Raw genomic sequence first — 20,543 nt, forward strand, 5'->3', positions numbered from 1 at the left:
TGCGTGAGCCAGGAGCAGGCGAGGGAGCTGTGTTCACAAACTCCCGGGAGCAGCCGTGGCGACGGCTTGTCTTGGTCCCATTTCACAGAAGTGGAAGAGTTGAAGTTGTTGCCTGACTTACCCAAGGGAGCCTTTTCTCAAATAAAAGTCCCCAAGAAACCCTACCATGCAGGATGGGTGAAGGCCAAGAGGGGCCCCGAAATGGTGCCCCCCAGCTTCTGACCTCACCTTGAACTCCCCACCCACCTGGCCACACTGGGAGGCCTGGGAAGGCAATGAGAGTTTTTGTGGGGGTTTTTGTTTGTTTGTTTTGGTACCCAGGAACTCAGAGGCACTCCCACCGAGCCCCATCCCCAGCCCTATTTTGCATTTTATTTAGAGACAGGGTCTCACTGAGTCGCTTAGTGTCTCACTGTTGCTGAGGCTGGCTTTGAACTCGTGATCCACCTGCCTCGGTCTCCCAAGCCGCTGGGATTACAGGCGTGTGCCTCTGTGCCCGGTGCAATGAGAGTTTTAATTTGAAGGATAAGACTGACTAGCTTTATCTGTGTCCTGAGCTGAATAAATGGCCCCTTCTCCCCAGCTTCATTATGGAAATCCTAGGGGGAAAGTTGGCTGGAAGTCTGAGGATCCCAAAGCAGCTGGGAGCAGGGACTCAGCCTGGAACCAGAAGCTGGCGTCTGCTGTGGCTCCCAGCGCTGCTCATTAACAAGCTCCGGGGATGGAATGCTCAGGCTTTCCTGGAAGCCAGAAGCAGCTCTGGATTGAGATCATCTTCAAAGAAAAGATGTCCCCAGGCGGGCCAGGAACAGCCTGGGCCTGCAGAGGAGCTGCGACCCAGAGCACTTCCCTCCTCTCAGAGCAGCCCTGGGCCCAGCTGTGGGATCTGCCTCTCGCCTTGAAAAAAGGAAATCTGCACCGTTGTCCTGCAGGACAAGCTAGAGAAATACGGACCAAAAAGTCCCCTTCTAGAAATGTGTCCCAAAGACATGATCAGAGATGTGCAAAGGACACGGGGTGGGGGGCCGATCTGTGGGGAGACATGCTCGGCCCCCGCTGGGGGCAGCTGCTTAGATGAACTCCAGATGACCAGTTTCCTGAAGTGGAGCACATGGGGATTTTCCTGTGGTCCGGAGGTCACTGGAAAGACATTTCCAAACAGGGAGGTGAGATGGCCTCCGTGTCGTGTGTTACACAGTCCCATGCCACGTCACCCTGGGGGAGAATTGCCTGACGTGACCCGAGAAATGGTAACAGCATGCTACAGTCTGGATCTAGTCCCCATCCTGATTGCTGAACGTCACTTTCTGGTGACAGATGGCTCCTGGAGGCATTGGGAAGCCCGTGGCCGAGCAGGCCCTGGACACTGATGACTCCTTCCCGGCTCTGTAACTTTGAGCAACCTCTTGATCGCTCTGGCTCCCTGTGCATGGGGAGAGGTGGCCTCACCCAGGTCGTCCACCCTACCCCAGGGATGGCGTCTAAGCTCCTTCAAGAGCTGGCCACCGCCAGAGGAGCCACATGCTTGGGCGGGAGTAGGGGGAGGGTGTGGGAGCAGAGCCCGGGGGCCCTGGTAGGTGAGGCTGTAGGTGCTGTTCTCCGTGTGGGGGACATAATTGCCCTTTGGTTCCCCTTAGAACAAAGGTAAGGAAAACGTACAACTCAGCATTTTCCAAGGCTGCCCGGGGAGGTGACCTGGGACCTGACTTTGGTCTTTCTTCCTGGGACACCTCGAGGCTGGTCTTTGCTCTGGTTACACATGTGCCCGGCAGAGGAGTGCGGAGCTGCTTGCTGTTCAGCCTGCAAGTCACCCTTCTCTCACCCTTCCTGCATCTCACCCTTCTCGCTGGGCCTGGGGACGGCCAGGCAGGTGCCCTCCCCCACCCATCTGAGCCCCTCCTGAGAGACACACTGGCAGGAGACTTGGGAAATTTGCTCCCTGACTAGGAGTCATCCGTGGGCCGCTTCAAGGGGTAGGAAGAGGGGATAGGGCCAGGAACTCCATTTCTGGATTAGAAACATGGTCTGAGGAAGCAGCGGCAGGTACCAGGTCCAGCCACAAGGGTGGCAAGAAGAACCCCAAGCAGCCAACAGCAGCCCAAGGAGTTGGATAGGAAGGTAAGGCTTCAGACAGAAACATAAAGGAGCAGAAGAAATAGGAACCACTGGGTTCAGTGGACACACCTGTAATCCCAGCAACTCGGAAGGCTGAGGCAGGAGGATTGTGAGTTGGAGGCCAGCCTTAGCAACTTAGTGAGATCCTGTCTCAAAAAATTTAAAAAGGGGGCTGGGGTTGTGATTCAGCAGTAGAGTGCTCGCCTAGTACATGTGAAGACCTGCATTAGATCCTTAGCACCACATAAAAATAAATAAAATTAAGAAAAAAAAATTTAAAAAGGGCTGGGGACATGGGCTCACTGGTAGAGAGCTTGCCTTGCAAGCTTTCGAGGCCCTGGGTTCAATCCTCAGCACCAAAAAAAAATAAAATAAAGGTATTGTGTCCACGTAAAACTAAAAAAGAAAAAAATTATTTAAAAAACAAAAAAAGAATTCTACGGTACCAGAGCTTCGGATTTCACCCATGAATTCAGAGAGGACTTGGCCCATAACACAGCCCGCCTCCCCCACCCACCAAGGCTACTTTGGCGGTGTCCGGCTCGAAACTGCAGCCACCTGAAGCTGTTGTGGGACTAGAGTGTCCCAACTCGCCGTGGAGAACAGCACTGTGGCCAGAGGTGCTCCAGAAACACCGCACAGCGGGGTGAAAACCTGCTTCTCCCCAAAGTGCACCAGCCGCGCTCTGGCTGGGAAGTGGGAGGCCTGATGGGCCAGGGTGGGGGTGAAGGCCCAGAGACGCTCTGCAGCTCATCCCAGGAAATGGAGAACTCTCCGCCGATGCCATGCTCCAGGCGGATAGTGCCCCCTCCATCCCAGAAAGGAACAAAGAAATGAGGGCTGAGGGAGAGGAAGAAAAGTATTTTTCTTGAGTGAACCGGGCAGCCCTGGGAGAGAGGAAGACTGTTCAGGCATGTGAGAGGGGCCCGTGGGGTGAGCCTGCTGCAGGCAGCAGAACGGGAGGGCAGGCGGCAGCTGGCCTGTTCCCAGGGCATGAGCTGTCCTTGGTCAGACACGCAGAGGCTAGGCAAAGAGAAGGCTACCCAGGACCAGGGAGCCACCACCAAGGGTGGCACTCTTCACTGCTGCTCTCCTAGCTGTCCTCGGTGCGGAGGCCATGTCTGTTTTGCAGGCAGGGAGACTGAGGCACAGAGAGTCACCAGCACATTCCAGGTGTCCCTGGGCCCGAGTACGGAGCTGAAGCCCTGAGTCCCAGTTCTCTCCCCAAGCCTGGCTGCCTCCCTGGCATAGGACCATGGAGTAGGGCAGGGAGGCCAGCCGCCTCCTGCTGTGTGTGCCTTCAGTGTCTGCAACTCTGGGGACTGTAAGTCCAAGCAGGCTGGCCTGTACAGCAGCTGTGCCCACTCTGCCCAGGGGCCACCCTGTCCAGGGGTGCCCACCCCTGGGGGAAGCGCTGGAGAATGTGGCAGTCTCCTGCTTCTCCCCCCACTCTCAGCAGAGCTCACTGAGAAGGGAGCACTGTGCAGCCTCACACCTGTGCAGAAGCCTTGCCTGTCCTTGCTGGAAGTCCCTGAGGGCTGACCACCCTGCAGCCAACAAGACAACTCCTGATTGAACTTGGGGAATGCAAGCACAGGCAGCTTAGGGCGGGGTCTGTGGTGTCCCCAGCCAGGATCCTCTCAGGCCAACACCATGCTGGCTGCAGTAGCCCCCGGGCCCCTGGCCTTCCATTCCTGCAGACCCTCTCGTGACCCGAGGCTGCCCACCCAGTCGTCCCTTCCATCCCCTTCCATCTCCCCAACCGTCCAATTTATTTATTTAAATCACACTTCAAAACTGATACGAATGAAACCACGAATTCCCTGCGCGAGGCTTGGCTTCCTGTTGGAAGGGCCGTGGTTTTAGGGAGACCTGCTTTCTAGCTCTCAAGTCCTTTCCGGTCACATGCAGCTGGACATGATTTTCCAGATCAGGACGCAGATCAGACCCGGGCTGGCCCAGACAGTTCCCTGGGCCTGGGTGGGGCGTCGGCCTGGAGTTCAGAGGAGCCTAGAACAAAAACTGGGGTGCAGCCCCCTCTGCAGGACAGTGGGTGCGGTCAGGGGAGACACGCCGCGCAGGGCACTCGGCTTCCACTAGGGGCGCACGCGAGCCGGAGGCCGTGCGCAGCAGAGGGTCAGCGGCGCTGCAGCCGTGCCCTCTGCTGCCCCAGGGCGCCCTCGCTCCGCGCTGGCATTCCCCCGCCCTCCTTTCTCCCTTTCCTTTCTCTTTCCTTCCATCTTTTTCTTTTTCCTTACTGAGGCATATTTAGTACAACACAGAATGGCCAAAGAACTTCTCATGCTTAAAACGGCGCTCAGCACGTCGTATGGATTCAGAAAAGCACTTACTGGATTCGTCAATTGTAATTAATAAGTCAGAGACCCACGACTTGGTCAGTGAATCCTGCCTTGTCAGAATCCTGCCTTTCTTGTTGCCTTCAAAATGCTGCATAAAAACAATTTCTTTTATCATAGAAGTGTCCTGAAAATACAGGTACATGAAACAGAAGGTTTTACTTCCTACCACTCAGATAATTTTTAAATCTCCCAAACTTTATACTTAGCTACATAAATGATACATCAATAGATACACACATACATAGAGATGGCCTAAAACACAAAAACGGGCTCATATTGTCTTCTAAAGAATTTTTCCACTAAAAATATTATTCTTTAAAAAAAAAGAAGGTCAGGTGCTATAGTGCATGCTTGTAATCCTGGTGACAGGAGAGGCTGAGGCCAGAGTACGCTCGCCAGCCTGAGACCAGCCTGAGACCAGCCTGGGCAACTCCGTGAGTCTTTTTTTTTTTTTTTTTTTTTAATGACTACACGGGTTTTATAAGTTTTTAATGGCAGGGTGTTGTCTGTTTTATCTATCTCTATTTATAAATAATGCTCTGGTGTACAGCTCCTTTTTTCTTACTTAAGTGCTTAGAGAGACAATACCCGGGTCAGGGGATCCTTAAGCTTTGTATCAGTTGCCAGGATCCATGACACATTTGCATCCGACAGCATGGAGGAGAGTTTCTTCTTATTCACACCTTTGCCAGAACCAGTACTGAGTGTTATTTCTTCTCTTTAAAAGAGAAAACAATGCTAACATTTGCATAAGGAAGAAGTCCTCAGTGCTGTGCCCATCACATAATGCGGCTCTCAGCTCTGGGAAGGTGTCCGCAGAGAAGCAGGGACACAGTAATGTTCTGCCCTGCGAGTTGACGCCATACCCACTGCACACACGTATTCACGCTCTAGTGCTTCTGCTTTCTTTCGTATTTTCCCATGGATGTCATAAGTGAGCCTGTAGTTTTTTCAACATTTCTCTTTTTATAAGGATTTTGCGAGCTCTCAAGCTTGTGTCCTTTGATACAATGGACTGAAAAGCTTCCGTCTTATTTTATGCTCTGGAATGGTTCACAGCACATAAGAAATGCAGAGAAGGAAAATAGAAATTCTTGATCAATACCTGAAAAGATGCTGTGGCTCAAGGTGATCAGGAAAGCGAACATTAAAACAATAATGAGATATTGATTCTTGTAAATTATGTTAGCAAAATTTGGGGATGATGAAATCCACTATGACATTAATGGAAACGCAAAGAATAGCAGCCTACGGGAGGCCAAATGAGCGGAACCCGGGAGACTTTCAATCCACATTCCTTGTCACCCAGCCTTGTCCCTTCTGGGAACCTATCCTACATAAATAAATCATTGTGAGGAAAAACTCGAGTGATGTTCATGGCAGCATGGACCGGAATAGAGAACAACTGGAAATAATCCACTTTACAGAGAACAGTGCTTCACAGCTGCACAAGGGGAGCATATTGCCAAGAAGACATAGGAGGCCTTCTGTGCGCCCTCAGGTAGGAGGATGTCCACGTGAAGTGGCAGTGTCCGCAGGACCATGCAGAAGGACGCAGTCAGTCCTGTGTTTCTGCGGGCCCTGCACCTGTGAATCCAACCAACTCCGATTCAAAATATCTGGGAAAAATCGCATCTGTACTGAACATGTTCAGATGATTTTTCTTGTTGTCATTCCCTGGAAGCTCCTTCGGACACCCATTTACACAGCATTCACACTGTTAGGTGTTCTAAGTAATGTGGAGAGATTTCAAGCACGCAGAAGAATGGGCATAGGTTTTCACAAAACACACCATTTTATATCAGGGTCTTGGGCATCATGGAAGTTAGTCCCCCTAGCTGCTCAGGGATGGCTGTCCATGTGGACATGCTTGCACAGGGGAGCAGCCTAGGAGAACTCACAGAAACGGCAACGTCCAACCGGAGAGCAGAAACAGGCAGCGCCCAGTCCACAGCCGGCACCAGGGGCCTCACTGATGGAGGCTTCCTAGTGAAAATGTGTTCTTTCTATCAAAAATTTAAGTAATAGAATAAAATTACGTAACTCTAGGAACCTGGGGGGTCACACTCATGAACATGTTGGAGAATACCTATTTTAAATGGCATTCCTTTTTGAGCTCTTCATGTTTATCGATATATTCAGTTTTCTACATTTCCTCGGTTATTTTGATACTCTACCTTTTTTTTCCCTAGGGAAAATCATTCCATCTTAATTTTGTTTTGTGTAAATTGTGATTTACTGAAATAAACTTGAGAAGAAAAATCTATACACCAATTATCACTAAAGAAATAGAAGGGAAGCCAGATGTGGTGGCACATGCCTGCCCCACACCTGTAAACCCAAGCACTCAGAAGGCTCAGTCAGGAGGATGATGCGTTGGAGGTCAGCCTAGCAATTTAGTGAGACCCTGTGTCAATACAAATCGCCAAGGTCGGTGGGTGGGTGTAGATTGGTGAGAGAGCGCTTGCCTGGCACGTGCAAAGCCCTGGGTTCCATCCCGACTACAGGAAGGAAGCCAGGGAGGGAGGAGCATCTTCCCCTTGATAAAGGGAACCTGCAGAACTCCCATGGCTTCCACCCGCTCCGCGGTGAAGGTGGAATCTCTCCCCACCACTGTCACTCGCGTTGGACTGTAAGACCTGGCTGGGGTGGTGACACAAGAAAATTAAATAAAGGGTTCACACTGGAAAGGCAGAAGTAACGCCACCTCTATTTGGAGGTGACATGATTGCATACATGGGGACTTTTAAAGAACATAGACACAAAGCTATTAGGATAAATGAGGTCATAAAAGTTGAAGGACAAAGATCAACACATAAAATCAGTTATACTTTACATTAGTTATGAACAATTTAGAAATGAATTTTTTAAAAGTCCATTTGTAATAGCTTACCAAAGAATAAAATACTTAGGAATAGGGGCTGGGGTTGTGGCTCAGAGGTAGAGCGCTCACTTAGAGTGTGTGAGGCACTGGGTTCAATCCCCAGCACCACATAAAATTAAAATAAAGATATCGTGTTCACCTATAACTAAAAAACATTTTTAAATACTTAGGAATAAATGTAACCAAAATTTCTAACACTTGTACACTAAAAACAAACAAATAAAATTATTGAAAGAGATTAAAGACCTGAAAAAATGGAAAGTCGGCTCATGTCCATGGACGGCAAGACTTAATATTGTCAAGATGGCCATACTTCCCTGATGGAACTCTGATTCGAAGTAATCAGTATCAGAATTCCAAATGCCCCCTTTCCCCCCCAGAACTGGACAAGCTGAGGGTTAGGAACAGAGCTCAGTGGAGAACCTGCCTCGCATGGGTGAGGCCCTGGGTTTGCTCTCCAGGACCCTGCCAAAAAAGAAAGAAATGGACAAATTGACCCTAAAATGTGTATGGAAGGGATCTCAAGTAGCCAAAATGATCCTGAGAGAGGAAGACCCGATTTGGAGGATTCGTACTTCCTGATTTCTAATAGCTAGAGAACCTCAGTGACCCAGGCAGTGTGGGACTGGTATGTGGGCACCAGTGCCAGAAAGCTGGGTCCTCATCCCCAGTGCCAATCCAACAACGAGGTCATGGTTTCGAGGAAAAGGAAAAAGAAGGTTCATTGCTTTGCTGGCAGAGGAGAAACACGGGACTCCTGCCCCAGAGTCCGTGCTTCTGGGCATCAGCAGGAAGAGGGGGCTTTTACAGAGGTGATGTTCCCCGTTGTGATTCTCGAGCTGACTTAGGAGATGTCGTTCCTGAGATCTCTGGTGCCATCCCCCAAAGTCTGGAATGCTTCCTTCCTATAGGACAAGATAAATCTGTGCCTAGGATGGGGTGATCCTGCTCCCCCTGAGATCTGGGAGGGAGAGAGATTAGGGAAGAAAGGGGAGAGAGGAGGAAAAAACACGTCCATTTAGAAATCAGTTCAGTGACAGAGGCCCAAGGGCTACCTTCACAGCGTCATGTGGGCCCCTGTACACACAGATCAACAGAGTGGGGAGTCCAGACATAGACCCCAAGATCAACAGTCAGCTGATTGCAACCAAGGCGCCCAGACCATTCCACGGGGAAATAACAGCCTTTCAACCCGTGTGGCTTGAGCAACTGGCTACACATGCCGCAGAACGGAGCTGGAGCTCTACCTCACCCCACCCGGAAAAACCACTCACAGTGGACCAGAGGCTTGAAAAAACTTCAGGAAGGAAACCTAGGTTGACATTGTCATGACCTTGGATCAGGCCATGATTTCTTAATATGACACCAAATTCACAAGCAAGAAAAGGAGAGCTGGGGTTGTGGCTCAGTGGTAGAGCACTTGCGTGAGGCCCTGGGTTCGATCCTCAGCACCACATAAAAATAAATACAGATATTGTGTCCAGCTACAAAAGAAAAATATTAAATAAAAAGGAGCCAGGTGCAGTGGCACTCACCTATAATCCCAGTAACTCAGAATCTGAAGCAGGAGGATCCCAAGCTCGGGAACCTAGCCAGTCCATGTCTCAAAATAAAAAGGCTGGGGATGTAACCCAGAGGTTTAATTCCCAGTCCCTCCACCCAGAAAAAGAAAAGGAAAAAATAGATAAATTTGACCTCATCGAGGTTTAAAGCTTTGCCATCAAAAGGCAATGCATAGCTCAGGAGGAAATATTTGCAAATTATGTATCTAATAAGGGATTTGTATGTAGAATATATAAAGAATTCTTACAACTCAGCAACAAAAACCCAAGTGCTCCAACGAGCAAAGGATTTGAGTAAGCACATCTTTAAAAAAGATACCTAGGCTGGGCATCGTGAGGCACACCTGAAATCCAGCGGCTGAGGAAGCCAAAGCAGGAGCATCACAAATTTGCGAACAGCCTCAGCAACTAAGCAAGGACCTCAGCAACTTAGCAAGACCCTGTCTCAAAATAAAAAATAGGAAGGACTGGGGATGTGGCTCAGTTGTTAAGTGCCCCTGGGTTCAATCCCTGGTACTAGTAAATAAATAAATAGACAAGAAAATAACAAATAAAATAAATAGGATATCTAGGGGTCTGGAGTTGTACCTCAGTGATGGAGAACTTGTCTAGCAGGTGCAAAGCCCTGGACTTCATCCCCAGCCATGAAAAAAAATTTTTTAAAAAGGTATATAAACAGCCAATAAAAGAAGAAAGATGCTCAACATCATTGATTATTAAGGAAATGCAAATATAATCACAAAAAATGCCACTTCATACTCCTTAAACTGGCTATAATAAAAATAAAAACAGAAAATGGCAAGTGTTGGCAGGGATGTGGAGAAATTGGAACTTGCAGGCATTGCTAGTAAACATGGAAAATGGGGCAGCTGTGGGGAGGGAACAGGTACTCCTCAAAATGTTCAGCATAAAATCACCTGGCGAGGTGACTCAGCCGTTCCACTGCTAGGGGTATGCTCGAGAGAGCTGATGGCAACATGTCCATGCAAAAGTTTTTACATGAATGATCATAGCAGCATTATTTATTTGCTTCTTACAAATAAAAATTTCATCTTTATATTTTATTCTTCTATATTTTTAATTAGAGTAACAGAATTGTGCATAAAGCAACCTATTTATAATAACCCAAAGTGGAAACCACTCAAATGCCCCTCACCTAATGAAGGGACAAACAAAAAAAGGCCCATTCCAGCCATATCACATTATTCCTCCTAGAGGATTGGGGTCCTGACACATCCACAGCAGGATGATCCCGTACAGAAGCAGCCAGGCACAAAGACCACTTCCATGGGACCCCGTGAGTAGGAGATCTCCAGGAAAGGCCAGTCATCAGGGACAAAGGCAGAGTGGGGGACAGGATCCGCAGTGGCCGTGGGTGGAGCTGCCAATGTCCTAGAATCAGCTAATGGTGATGCCTGCACAACTTGGGAAATTGACTGAAAGCAACTAAGTGGGACACTTTGAAATGCCGGATTTGTCTTGCGTGGATTGCATGGGTGATCCTGCAGCCACTGACAGAATCAGACGGCAGGCAGCAGTACCAACAGTACGATTTTTAAGATTGGAAAAAATGATAATGAGAGAATAAAAGTAAATTTTCAGTGCAGAAACCTGGCGAATTCTTGCTCAGCCAAGCGGACTCCGTTAACATCATCATCGGAGCTGTGGACAGTGCATATTCCTGTGTTGACACGTGTTGAGAACACACATGTCCTCTCCCAAAATTCCATAACCTCTGTCTAACTGTGAGAAAAATGCCAGGCAAGTTCACACGGAGAGCATTCTATCATGTTTATGTCTTCAAAGTGTCAAGGTCATCAAAAACAGGGAAAGTCTGAAAAACTGTCACAGCCAACAGGAGCAAGGAACTGTAACAACCCAATGCCAGACAGTGTCCTGACTATCTAAAGGGGTGTTAGGGGAGAACTATAGGTATAAGCTTTAGTTAAAAATAATGTGTGTGGACATGGGTTTGTTATGTAATGATAACAACAGGGTTCACCGCATGGGCATGTGGGACTCCTCTGCACTCTTCGCAACTGTTCTGTGAATATGAAATGATTCTCAGGCAAAGGCATTATTTAAAAGAGGTCAGAACAGGGCTGTCCCTCCCCGATCAGCTTTGTAACTCGGTGTCCCTGCAGGTCACGGAATGAAAGTACCCAACTGGCACGTCAAATACAGAGCAAAGGTTTGTGGAGGTGCTTCAAAGAGAGTGATTTAAATATCAAAGGTGTTGGGGAGGTCCTGCAGAAAACCCAGCAAGTTGTTTTGCAAAAATAATCCTCTTTCTTAGGAAAGTCAACCCTGCAACGAGGGATCTCACACGGAGCCATCAACCCTGTATCCTCAGGTCTGTGGAAGAGGCAGGTGGCACCAGCCCCAGGTCTTGGCTGCTTGGCCACACCTGCCAGGATGTGACAGCTTGTCAGCTTGGCCACTAGAGGCCACCCTCTGCTCTTCCTGGGAAGGAGCAGGAGGACTGCTCCAAAGCCCAGAGATGAAGGATGGCCTGGGCTCCCCTGCAGAGCCTGGGCGTGAGGAGCAGAGACCTCACCAGGAAGGCTCTGGGGCTCTCTCTAGCTCTCCCTGGGGACGCTGCACAGGCACAGGCACACACCGACACCTATCCCACCAGGGGTGGGTGGCTGTGGGGGGACACCGCAGTCGTCATTTACAAAGGAGACAATTGAGACATCTTGGCCTCAGCCCGGAGGACCACTGAGGCTTCCTCCTGGGGCAGGGTGAGGCAAGGAACATGTGTCCACTGCACGTGGGTGATCCTGCAGCCCCTGACAGGAACAGATGGGCGGCAGCAGTGCCAACACTGCTGTTATGGCGAGAATAACAATCTCATGTGTGAGAAAACGCAAGAAGATTCAGAGGAGGAGGCTGGGTTGTGAGAGTCTCAATCAGTGAGTCAGTCCCCTGATGGATGGGGGTGGCTGGAGGAGGGGGAATTGGGGTGTAGCTCTGGGGTATATACTTGTCTCTCTGAGCTGCTTCCCTCTGCCACAGTCTTCAGCCGTGATGGTCGGCCTCACCTCGAGCCCCAAGAATGCAGTCTGCTGTCTATGGAGGGAAACCTGGAACTGTCGCGAGCCCTCAAATACACTTTCCTCCTCTGTGATTGTTCTGGAGGGTCCTTTTGTCACAGCAGCAAAAAGGCTGACTAAAATAGTTAATGAAAAGTGTAAGGTCAGGCGCCGGTGACCTAAAGGAGGCAGATTATTGAGATTATTGAGATTCACTCCCGAAAGAGACCCTTCTGACCAACAGAGGGGGTCCGGGGGAGTCGTACCCAGGCTCAGCTGGACTGGAATTTTACTGGGCTTAGGGCTTGGGATATGAAAGGAGGTTTTTAGGGTCCTTTGTCCTCCTGGGGCTGGTCGGGGATCTTGCTCAGCTCCAGGTCTTTCCAGGATCAGTCAGGAGACCCCGCTGATTGGCAGGTGGTCATCACTGCTTGTCTGTTGGCACCTGATTGGTTGTTGCCTGGTGCCTTGTCCCTCAGCCCCCTCCACCGACCTAACAGTTGCCCCTGAACTCTCGAGCAGATCGCAGTACAAACCCAGCCCCACAGCCTCAGGGGGACGTTGGTGCAGAACTGAGGTGGGAAGGAAATGCGTGTCCTAGGTATTGCTTTATAATTTTTAAGTTCTGACCTAACCAAACTGAATTTAAAAGTTAAAATAACAGCAATCCTTTTCATAGCAATTAACTGTACTGGAATGTTCCAGAACGCATCCTTCCTCATGGGCTCACGTCCAGCCCTGCCTCCTCCACGCTGTGGGTCCTTGCTGCCGAGTCCCAGGGTGGCCAGCGGGGACTTGTTCCCATGCTCTCCATGAGTGGCCCGGTCACCCCAAACATGTCACAGAACTCGCCCTGAGGACAAGTTCCCTCTCATTCTTCCAACTGGGCTGTGTCCCAAGACTCTCTGCGTCGGCTCCCATGGCTGTGTGACACGTCACCCCACACAGCACACATGTCCTGTTGGATCAGAAGTCTAGGCGTGGCCCCGCCACTGGACCAGGACAGCAGGGCTGGCAGGCTGCAAGGTCCAGCGCCAGCTGGTCCCAGGGGGCCTGCTGGGCAGCTCATCCGTCCCCTTCTCCCAGCACTGTGACCAGGGCCCTGCACCTGCCACCCATCGGGAGGCCCTGCCAGCACTCCTGTGTGACGCCAGCATGTGCTGGGAATACGGAGAGGCGACACTGGCCCGTGCTGCTCCTGTCCCCCCACAAGGCAGCATGGCGTCCAGCACCTCTCAGGGCCTGTGTTCCCGGGACCCAACGCATTGGAACCGAGGGGCCGGCAGCTGTGAGACCAAGTGCATTCTTCTTTGTGCTCTTTCTTGTTTTGCTTTGTTTTTTGTGGTGATGGGACAGAGCCCAGGACCCTATACCTGCCAGGCAAGAGCTCGGCCGCCGAGGTCCATCCCCAGCCCTGGCTCACTCCTCCTGTTGTGGGTGTGGTGCTGGGATGGCACCGGGGCCCCGTTCATGCCAGGCCGGCACCTCACCACTGAGCTGCTCTCCCAGCCCTGGGTGATTCTCTTGTTGTTCTTTCTCAGATATTTCCAATCTATGTTGGTTGAACTCGCAGGATTCCTGGACTTGGAGGGCCGACTGCAGTCTACTGGTTACAAGCAGGTCCCAGGCCCACCCACTCCAGGGGAAGGGATTATTCAGGCATGAACTTGGGGGCTGTCCTAGGGTCTGTCTGTCATACCTTCCTACAAGGACATGTTTGAGCCGCCATGGGCTGGCCCCACCAGTTGTGGGGAACTACACTGCTAGGAGCAGGGGAATCTTGTGGGGTCCATCCCCCAGGGGCGCTCAGATTCACAGTAGCTGGCTCAGAAAGTGAAAGTCATCTGACAGGTTAAGGCCAAAGGTTGCACCCTGGCCCAAGCTTCTGCCATGTACTCTGGGGTGGGGTATTAATGGAGGCCCCTAGTTGTGCAGTTGCACACTTGAGCAACTGCTCATGGTAGCTCTGAATCCCACCTTGGATGCGAGGCTTCTTCAGAGCATCACCTCACTGAGGATAAATATCTGGTCTGCCTCCAGTTCCACCAACAAACCATATGTCTACGCAGCTGAGTTTACACTACACCGTCTTTTCCAAATAATCCTCTGCTTTTCAGTTCTTGAACATATCCATAAAGCTTGAAATAATCTCTCTGGGACTTTGGGCTGTTTTACCCCAAGCAGTTCAACATTCAGGACTCTGGGAGTTGGCTTATTTTCTCACACTGCCGGGGGTCACTGCAAACGAAGCATCCCAGCACCCTGGAATCTCAGGTCACTGCCATCTCCAGAGCAATGACCTCCACAGTCTCCCGTGGGTGGGGACAGCCCGCCCCAGCGGGCACGTCAGGGGTGGCATCTCCATCACAGGTCACTGCACACCCAGAACAGTGACGTTATCCTCAGTTGTCTCTGGCCCCGCCCAAGGTCATCCCCACTGAACCATGAACTCAGCAGCGAGCCTCACTCTGCATCAGGACCCACTAGACAAGCGCAGCAGGATTAAAGAATCCAAGCCTTACAGACTGTGCTCTCCACCACGACAGGCTCTCTGGACATCAAAAGCAGACAGGCCTCAAAGATCCCCAAATATTTGGAAAGTGTGAAGAACACACTTCTAGGTAACCCATGAGTCAATCAAAAATGAAATCAGAAGATACTCAAGTCTCTAAAGCCTATGGCGCTGGCGGGTGCCCCAGGCATCAGAGGGACTTCACAGCTGTACTGTAAATTGGTGACAAAGACCTACATGGGAAAGGAGGAAAGGCTTAAGGCAGTGACCGTCGCAGAGGCTGGCCGTTTGGTCCCCCAGCCACCTCTCCTGTCTGCCCTCGCTCCAGAGCATCATCCCTGTTCTTGCAGATGCTCAGACTGGGAAGCAGCTCACAGGCAGCGGGTCTTTCCTGAGAGCCCTCCCGACTCCGTCAGCCGAGCCTGGGTCCTCAGCCTCCAGAGGAGGCATGGAGATCCGGTCCTCTTCCTGCCACTGCCACGGCTTAGTCCCCATTCCCAGAGACACAGTGACCCAGGAACTGGCCTTCGCCTCCCTGCTTGCCTGCCTTCCAGTCTGCTGGACTGGAGCCCTCCAAAGACAGAGCAGGTATGGGCCCCTCTGCCCAGGTGCCCCCGTCTCTCCACCTCCCTAAGAATAAAAGCCCAGATCCCCTCTGAGCCTGGGAGTCCACCTGACCAGCCTCTGCCTCCATGTGACCTCATCCCTTTCACCGCCTGCCCCTCCCACGCTGCGGTCACTGCCACCTTGCTGGTCCTCCGCCCTGCCCCAGGACGCTGGAGCCCTCTGTCCCTCACACCCCCTCCTTCATCTTCAGATCTGGCCAACGGGCGGCCTTTTTGACCCTCCAACACCAGTCCCTGCTCCCAGCCCTCAGCCACCACCTTCTGCCTTGGCCTTTTCTTTCTCCCTCCCTCCACTAACCCCACCCCACGCTGGGATTGAACCCAGGGTGCTCTATCGCTGAGTGCCACCCACAGTCCTTTTATTTATTTATTTTTTTGTTTTGAGAAAGAGTCTTACTAAGTTTCCCAGGCTGGCCTCAAATTTGCCATCCTCCCATCACAGCCTCCTGAGTGGCCAGGATGGTCACTGTGCCCATCTGCCCTATACCTTCTTAGGAGCTCATTCTTTGCTTTTTGACAGGCTTTCTCCAGCAGAATCTAAGCATGACTAGGGGAGGGATTTGGTCTCTTTGTTTTCTACTCATGAGCCCCACAGCCTTGAGCAGAATCTGGGTGTTGTATGTGCTCAATAAATATATCTTGAGTAAATCAATAAATACAATACACTTTAAATTTTATTTAGAAAATCCTTCCTTTCTCCCTTTTTTGAAGAAAAGCAACGTCACAATAATTATTTTTTTAAGTGAATCAAGAGCCTAGCAAAGATAGGCTTCCTTTCAGAAGATCATGTCTGCACTGGGCTGCAGCTCAGCGGTGGGGCTTCCCAGCACGTGCAAGGCCCTGGGTGCAGTCCCCAGCATGCAGAGAAAGAAGAAGAGGACTGGCCCAGTGCGGCGGCTGCAGAGTTCACTGAGATCAGCCTCCACACAGGGAGAGCACGTGGCGGGGCGCGGGGGGGGGGGGGGGGGGGGGGTAATACCAAATTACTAGCCGAGCTTACTTTCTTCTCATTTTGGTGTTTTTGCTTTTCCTATTCTGAATTTTCAGACATAGAAAGCTGTATTTTACATCCACATTAGTGTGTTGTTGCTTACTCACAAGAACAATCACACAGAAAAACCCTTTAATTAGCAAAGGGACCAAAGAGGCAACAGAGTTAGAAATCATGGGGAAAACCCTGCATGTAAGTAGTAACCCTGCTGCTTCTGTAGGAGACCAGCCCTGTGTGGCCCCTCCAGGATGAGGTGACATCTTGAATCACGATCACAGGTGACGACGTGAGAGGCAGGGCCACCAGGGGTCCACTTCAGGCTGCTCTGCCACTGTGACTCGCTTTGAAAAGGCACATGTTCCTTCCTCTTCCTCTCTCCTTCCTCCTCCCCAGGCTCAGGGGGATCTGTCACTCTTCAAATTACGACTTGCTATGTTTGTAAGCATTTAAGGGATGGAGAAAGAAACTGATTTTCTATTTGAACAACTGTGATTCCCTTACAACTCATTTCCCCTGTTGAAGGCTGACTGGGGTGGAGCCGGGGCAGGGGTCAGAACACTCCCTACATTTGTGTTTTTGTGGGTTCGTTCCTTTTTGCTTTTTATTTGCAGCTTTCTGACCCTGAGACTTTCTGGGGAGTCCTGTCAAAGGTTCACCCAGGTTCCTGGTGAAGAGCATTGTTGAGGGCCACAGCCAAGCCGGGATGACGCATGGCATTTTGCCAGAAGGGAGTGGTTGAGAGGTGACCCAGTGAGCCATTGGGATGATGATGGTTATGTTAAGCTGTGTATTCTGTTGTACATAGACCTTTGCTGTCCAGCAATAGGGCGGCTCTTGCTGCCTCGGGCACCCCATACTTTGGAGTTCCCGTGAGCTCTCGATGGGTTCCGAGAGAGTGTGTGCGGAGCCTGACTGAGGGAGAGAGGTGTTCCCGGGGAGTGTGTGTGGATTGTGCTGGTGGAGTTCGGAAATAAAGAGTTGCTGTTGAACCTACAAGTGCTTCGTGGTGGCTCGGTTATTTGTGCCCAGCCAAACTGAGGCATTTGGTGGCCCTTCCCGATTATGAAGGTGAAATAAAAATGATAGCTAGCTCTCCAAGAGGTATACCAGTAATTTCACCAGGAGATAGAATAGCACAGTTATTAATAATACCCAGCCTGCGTGATAAATTTTCCAGTCGTACTATAGAAAGAGGTTCCAAGGGATTAGGCTCCACAGGTGTAGATTGGGCTATGCTGTCTTTAAATTTAGATTCTCGCCCCATGCTAAAACGAAATATTCAAGGACATGAATTTAATGGGCTACTGGACACAGGTGCTGACCTTAGCATCATATCTCATCAAGAATGGCTGAAACATTGGCCATTACAACAAGCCACTCAAACGCTTCGAGGCCTACAAGTGGCGACTAATCCCCATAGAAGTGCAATGGCATTAGATTGGAAAGATCCTGAAGGATGTGAAGGAACTCTACAGCCATATGTATTGGATCATCTTTCTATAAATTTATGGGGACGAGATGTCCTAGATCAATTAGGTTTGACATTAACAAATAAGATCAATCCAAATGTGCCCACTATTATGGCTAGACAAGGTTTTAGGAAAGGGAAAAGATTAGGAGAAAAAGAACAAGGTATAGCAGCACCAATACAAATAGATCAAGGAACAGACAGACATGGATTGGGTTTTCAGAAGGGGTCACTGAGACAATAAAAATTACTTGGAAATCAGAAAGACCAGTATGGGTTCCTCAGTGGCCCCTGACTAAAGAAAAGATACAAGCAGCCCATGACCTGGTCAAACAACAATTAGCGGAAGGACATATACAACCTTCCATATCTCCCCATAATACTCCCATTTTTGTCATCAGAAAGAAATCTGGTAAATGGAGATTATTGCAAGATTTAAGAGCCATTAATAATGAGATGGTTATTAAGGGACCTGCTCAATCAGGGATTCCCCAATTGTCTGCTTTGCCAAAAACCTCGTATGTTTTAGCTATAGATATTAAAGATTGTGTTTTTTTTTCAATTCCAATTCATCCCAAGGATAGTCCACGTTTTGCATTTACTATCCCTGCACTAAATCATGAAGGTCCTGATCAGAGATATGAATGGAAAGTACTCCCTCAAGGGATGGCTAACAGTCCAACTATGTGTCAAATCTATGTTATCAAAGCAATCCAGCCACTTAGAAATCAAAATCCTGAACTACAAATATTTCACTATATGGATGATGTAATATTAGCACATAAAGATAAAAACACATTGCTAGAATGTTATGCCACACTTACAAACTTATTAAAAAATTATAATCTAGAGATAGCAATAGATAAAGTACAATTAAATTTTCCAATTAATTATTTAGGAATTCTATTATCCTCAACCATGGTCCGTCCACCAAAAATTCAAATACAAGTAGATCAACTCAAATCACTTAATGACTTTCAAAAGTTATTAGGAGACATAAATTGGATAAGGCCTTATCTAGGCATACCAACAGGAGAGTTGGGACCTTTATTTGATATCCTAAAAGGACCATCAGATCCAAATTCACCCTGCATGTTAACGCCTGAAGCAAGAAAGGCATTAACAATCATTAAAACTTATGTGGAAAATATGCATTTGGATAGAATTGATATAAGTTTGCCTTTATTATTTATTGTAATACCAACAAAAATATTCCTACAGGAGTATTTTGGCAAGAAGGTCCATTATTGTGGATACATTTATCTTATTCTCCTAACATTATTCTTACTAGGTATCCTGAGGCTGTAGGGCAATTAATACTCAAAGGAATAAAAACAACAAAGGGAGTGTTTGGAATTTCTCCCAATAAAATTATTACTCCATATACAATGGATCAAATTGATGAGTTAGATAATGAGTTAAATACTTGGGCAATAATCATGTGCAAATCTAATGTTTCATTTGATAACCACTTACCATCTAACCCTTTGTTGTCTTTTTGGTCTTCTCATCCTTTAGTTTTTCCAAAAATGACAAGAAAAATACCTATCATGAATGCTCCAAATATATTCACTGATGGGTCAAATAATGGTACAGCAGCAGTAGTTACCCCTGATCAAACTTTTACATTTTTAGTACCCAAACAATCAGCTCAAAAGGTAGAGCTTAATGCAGTATTACAAGCTTTTGTGATGTTTAAAGATTCTGTATTTAATTTATTTTCCGATAGTTATCAGTATATAGTTAATGCTATAGTATCCCTTGAAGATGCTGGTAGGATTTCCCCTTCTTCTACTGTTTTCTCTTTGTTTTCCACTATACAAAGTCTAATCTGGGACAGAAAAGATCCATTCTTTATAGGACATATCAGGGCACATACAGGATTGCCTGGAGACCTTAGTTTGGGCAATGATTTAGCAGATAAAACTACACATGACATACATATTTTTTTCTACGCTAGAAGAAGCTACAAATTTTCATAAAAGGTTCCATGTTAATGCAAATACTTTAAAAAAGCATTTTAAAATAACTAAGGAACAAGCTAGACAAATAATAAAACAATGTCAAAATTGTGTGACCTTTTTACCACAAGTTAATCTTGGAGTCAATCCTAGAGGACTGATACCTAACCATATTTGGCAGATGGATGTCACACACTTGCCAGAATTTGGAAAATTAAAATATTTGCATGTTACAGTTGATACTTCTTCCGGATTTTTGATGGGCTCCCTTCATGCCGGAGAAAAAAACTAAAGATATTATAGCTCATTGCTTACAAAATTTTGCCACTGTGGGCGTTCCAAAACAGTTAAAAACAGATAACGAACCTGGTTATACTTCTACCTCTTTTAAGCAATTTTGCTCATCATTTGGCATTACTCATATAACAGGAATCCCATACAATCCACAGGGAAAAGGCATAGTTGAAAGAGCTCATCAAACTATTAAAATGTAATTATTAAAGCAAAAACAAGGAATTGGGAAGGGGTATATATCCCCCAAGGATAAACTTAAAATAACCCTTTTTACTCTAAACTTTTTAAATTTGGATTCATCGGGGCTTAGTGCTGCGGAAAGGCATATGTGTCCAAAAAATGTCATAAGCCCAAGGTACTTTGGAAGGATATTCTATCAAGACAATGGAAAGGTCCTGACCCAGTGATTGTCTGGAGTCAGAGGTGTGTTTGTATATTTCCACAGGGAGAACAGCAGCCGATTTGGATTCTAGAGAGACTAACCAAACCGATTTCTACAGACCAAAAAGAAGATGACTTGGCTCAAATCCATAACAGCTGATATCCTTATATCTGCATCAGTGGTTCTCCCACACCTGGAGGCTAATGAATAATGAACACCATTAAAGCCTATTTCAAATGTAAAAAACCTTGGGGCTTGCTTGTGGGAATACCTTCAGACCCATTATGCAAGTTGCAAGAAAAAGGATGGGATATCCAAAGAAGAGTCAAACCCAGGTGCTAACCAGGATGCCT

General features: G+C 48.4%; 1 long non-coding RNA gene across 1 annotated transcript in view; it reads right to left on the reverse strand.

Annotated features, from left to right (window-relative positions):
• The window catches only part of LOC120883732 (uncharacterized), a 32,078-nt gene that overhangs the window by 1,785 nt on the left and 9,750 nt on the right, over window positions 1-20,543 (reverse strand). The window lies entirely within an intron of this gene.

This window comes from Ictidomys tridecemlineatus, chromosome 7 (genome assembly GCF_052094955.1).
Source record: "Ictidomys tridecemlineatus isolate mIctTri1 chromosome 7, mIctTri1.hap1, whole genome shotgun sequence".
Taxonomy (NCBI): Eukaryota; Metazoa; Chordata; class Mammalia; order Rodentia; family Sciuridae; genus Ictidomys; species Ictidomys tridecemlineatus.